Source organism: Trachymyrmex cornetzi, unplaced genomic scaffold (genome assembly GCF_001594075.2).
Source record: "Trachymyrmex cornetzi isolate Tcor2-1 unplaced genomic scaffold, Tcor1.1 scaffold830, whole genome shotgun sequence".
NCBI classification, from domain to species: Eukaryota; Metazoa; Arthropoda; class Insecta; order Hymenoptera; family Formicidae; genus Trachymyrmex; species Trachymyrmex cornetzi.
In genome coordinates, this window is record NW_017300170.1 from 46,430 (window position 1) to 51,192 (window position 4,763).

The following is a 4,763-nucleotide window of genomic DNA, read 5'->3' on the forward strand; positions in this document are numbered from 1 at the left end:
TAACACCCTGTACATATTAATGTACATATAAACTCCATCAAACAAAATGTAACACACTTGTTTACCATACACACTTACTTGTAAGGCATTTACTACTTCTTCAGACACAAACTTGTTTTCTTCTAAGTTTTTCAATAAATCCTTCATATTTTGTATTTTACTATTTTGTCGTGCTACTTTTTGATTTAGCGTCTTCAATTTAGTCTTATTTAACAAAAGAAAATTTTCGAATATTTCCCAACTTTCTTGGGAAGTAAAATCTGCACGGCAGAGATCTCCGATATACCGGGGATTGTAGAAACGCTTCGCAGGATTGTTAGGTTCCTCATTTTTCCTATGGAATTATATTTAAAATGCATAATTACAAATTAATGAATAAATTTGATTTGCAAACAATATTAATTTTACCTTTTCAATAACGAATTATCTTTATTAAATGCTATCGGATTTGAAACAGCAGATTATTTTAAATTAATATTTAATGTAGATAATGTATCACTGGTATTACTGCAAATTATTATATATTATTGCAATTATAAGAAATAGTATAAATACATAATAAGTCAATTGTATATTTATATATTTACCTATTATAATCAACTGCTTGCTTAATATCCTGTGATGATTCACTAATTGTAAGTGTCGTTTTCTACTGTATTGGAAGAAGTAAACTGGGAACAGCATTAGGTATTAAATATCTTTTTGGCATATCTTTTATAAATTTATATTGAAAGTCAGTGTCTGTGAAATGATCACTGCAAACAGCACTACTTTTAATGATTTTATATCCAATAACACTGATCCACTTATCTCTTAATTCGTCTTTTTCAGGAACACTAAAATATTAACATACATCTTTTTTGAATAAATATATTAAAATATATTTATTAATAAAAAAAGTTGTCTGTTGTTAATTTAGGTACATTCCGTGTCTCGCATGATGTGCGTAATGCATCATTTATCCTTGTTTGATATTCAGTGAACAACAAGGATAAATGATGTATTATGTACATCATGCGAGAAACGAAATATTCTCAATCAATTGCAAAAAAATGAGAAATTAATGTTATTTACTTTACTTAAAATACACCTAATCTATACAAATGTTACGTTTTACTGTAATGAAATTGTTTACCGATGGAAAGAAACATCTTTTCGAACACCATGTTCTAATTTGCAAATGCAGCAAGATCGTACCATTATTATTAAATTTTCAACTTTCAATTTGTAAATAAACTAAAATTGATGCACAATAATCCGCTATTATCCGCCAAAACTTTCGCTATCATTGTCAGTCAACTTTCTCTCGGACATCTATCTTCGTTGCTCTCGACTCCTCCCCGACTTGCCGCGTCGACCAATCAATTCACTACTAGAAAAGAAGAGAGCTATTCCTCGACTATTTCTCTCTCTTTCTATCGCGTCTTCAGCTTCTTTCATATGAATGCTCCGTCTATCTTATAAGTCTATGATTTATCCACGCTAAACACCGTCATAGATTCTTCGAGAATGAATTTTGCCAACTATACATTATATTCTCTATGCACGTCTATGCGACGTGCAAAAAACGTTACATATTTTTTGCGATTTTTCCACCAAAATAGCATGTCTATGCACGTTGTTGCGATGTGCAAGAGACGATACATATTTTCTGCGACTTTGCGACCAAAATAGCACGTTTCTGTTACGTATAATGCAGGCAGGATTATCATTAAAACAATTCCTAAGACAGATAGTCATATCAATAATAGTTTTAAACTTGTTAAGGAACTTGATGGTAGGCGGTTGAGTGATGAATTTCAGTTAATGTCACTGGATGGTGTTAACCTCTTCACTAACGTTCCCATTGACTGTGCGATGGACTGTATCCAAGACCATTGACGATTTATTTCTAGAGATTGTTGTTTACCGAAGGGGGAATTCATCAAAGCGGTTCATTTTATTTTACATTCTACTTTCTTTGTTTTTGATAGTGTTATTTATAAGCAGAATTACGGTACTCCTATGAGCTCCCCATTGTCTCCCGTCATCGCGGATTTAGTTATGCGTAAGTTGGAGAATAGATCTTTATCTTTGATTCAGTTTCCATTGCCCTTTTACTATAGGTATATTAATGATACAATCATGGCAGCACCGGTTTCTTCGGTTAGTTCCATTCTTGATGTCTTTAATTCTCAGCATACTAGTTTCACTATGGAAATGGGGGGTAATAGATCGAATTTTTTGGATGTTACAGTGATTAAGGATAATGAGTTGATAGAGTTCGATTGGTACCACAAACCAACCTTTTCGGATAGATATTTGAACTTTTGGTCACAGCACCCGGTTTCTAAAAAAATAGATACAATCGCGGGATTAGTTGATAGGGTGGTTTTTCTTTCAAAATAATTTAGCTTCTTGTTCCCTACTATTTATCCTAAATTCTACTTTGATAATTTGTGTTTCGTAATTAAAATATTGTTAGAGAATGATTATCCTTTGAGTCTTATATTTGAGAATATTAACAATCGTTTGAAGAGCATTATTATGACTAGTAATAGTAAAAGTGTTGTTAGTGATAATAGCGTTGATATAGTGCGGCCTTCGTGGTCCCTTTCGTTCATGGTATTACTGAGAAGTTTAATAGATTGAATAATGAGCATGTGAGGGTATTGTTTTATAGCGTTAATAAATTGGGAGAATTTATTAGGGTGCATAAGGACCCTTTACCGCGTGATAAGAAGTCGAAGGTTGTTTATAAGATTTCGTGTAAGAGTTGCGACGCAAGTTATGTGGGACAGACGTGTAGACAACTGAAGTCAAGAATCACAGAACATAAGAACCACATCCGATGGAACACGTCTGTTCGCAACGTTATAACGGAACATCGGTTGCAAGAGGGACATGATTTTGACTAGGACAACGTTGCAATAAAAAAATGGACGAGGAACCTCACTACAGAAAGATTGATTTCGGAGATGATATTCATCAGGAGAGAAACGCATGGACTCAACCTGCAGACGGATATAGAGGAGCTTTCGAAGGCCTACCTCCCGATTATAGATAAATTATAAAAGCTCGAATTGTTGTCACATCTTGTCAGCCGGTGTCGTTCGTACACAGTAATGAGTCCTTCTGGTGAGATTTCTGATCATTTTACAACTTTCATTTTCTTGGAATTGACTAACGTTTTAATGATGGATTTTTCCATTTGTTATCTCGAAAAATACTAGCTAATAACTAAAAAGTGACTCACTGTGTCTGATACCAACTGGCCAACATATCAGGAACCGATTTTTGAATTATCCATGGTAATGTTTACGATTTGGTGCTTTGTAACCGTGGTGAGCGTCCTTATTTTCGGAATAATTAATTATATTCTTAAAGTTTTTTGATAAATTAGTTTCCATATTCTCTAATTCGACATTTTCAATATTTCCCTTCTTTTTCATTTTCCTGTTCTTTCTTTTTTTTTGTTTTTGTTTAATTCTGACATTTAAATTCTCGATGTAGGGGAACTCGGATTTATATATACTCGGATTTGTATATAGTAATACATAGAGGAAAGCCCCCTATTATGAGATAGGCGCTTAATATGAGATAGCGGCATTTCTGCGAAACTAATAAACGTTAGCTATTATTGGTTCCACCATAAATTTGTTGCTCTTGGATTGAAAACTATTTAGTAGAAAATACATTATTAGGTCATGCCTGTAGTCATTGTAAAACAAGATTTTAGAATTTGGATGTCTTCAAGTTTCATTGAGATGAGCATTTAAACCTTGTTTATTATTTAATAAATAAATATTTGGCAATAAATTCTTCATGTAGTGATAGAGTAAAGTTGTACTAATAGAAAAATATGGAACATGTTGAATTGTTTAATTACAGAAGTTAGATTTGATGATCGTAAAACCATAAGGCGTGGAAATCGTAATATGAGATACCAGTATTCCTAATATGAAATAATGCTCCTATGTTATAGCGAAAATCATTGCTAAAGTATAAATGTTATTGTACAATAATAAAAAAGACAACCGGAATGAACGTCGAGTGCCTATATCTGCGATGCTTAGGTCTGTTTTTTGTGGCTGAACTAGTGTACACTTTTGGAACTTAAAGTGAGATAGATATACGTTTTGTAGCTGTGGTACATATAATGTAGAGAATCGGATGGAAATAACTGGCAGGCGGATGTACTAAAGAATATTTATTATTTAATCACGAGAACGTTACAAAGTAGCCGTATTCAAAAACACAAAGAGATGAGAAGTCCGTAAGTATCTATGTATTGTGTAAGGGAAAGTCTGTAGTCAATCTTGTGCGCTATAGCGCGCCATCTGCACGCAGCGCGTGAGTATCAATGAGCGAATGAGAGAATGTAGAGTGTGTCCCTACATATACTCCCCCCTGAGTGACTATGTGTGAGTAGGCGCGAAATGTATTTTCTTTTTAGGTTTATTACAAACTTTTGGAGTATTAGATGATATTGCTGCGCTCTGTGTTGCTTCCTCGTGTGGTGATGTAACTGTTCTCTCTGGAGCGGGTAGAAAAGCGGGTTTTAGTCTCTCTGTAGATGTAACGACCTCCCGGCCGTTGATATGTATTACCAGTATATGTATGCATAAGTTCTTTTCGGTTTTTTGGTAAAAAAAAAACACGTAATTTTCAAGGGAAATTAATTTTTTTTTTATTCAAAATATTGGCCATCGGCTTCTACACATTTCGCCCATCTTTCAGGTAATTTATGAATACCATGCCAGAAAAACTGCTTGTCTTTTGCG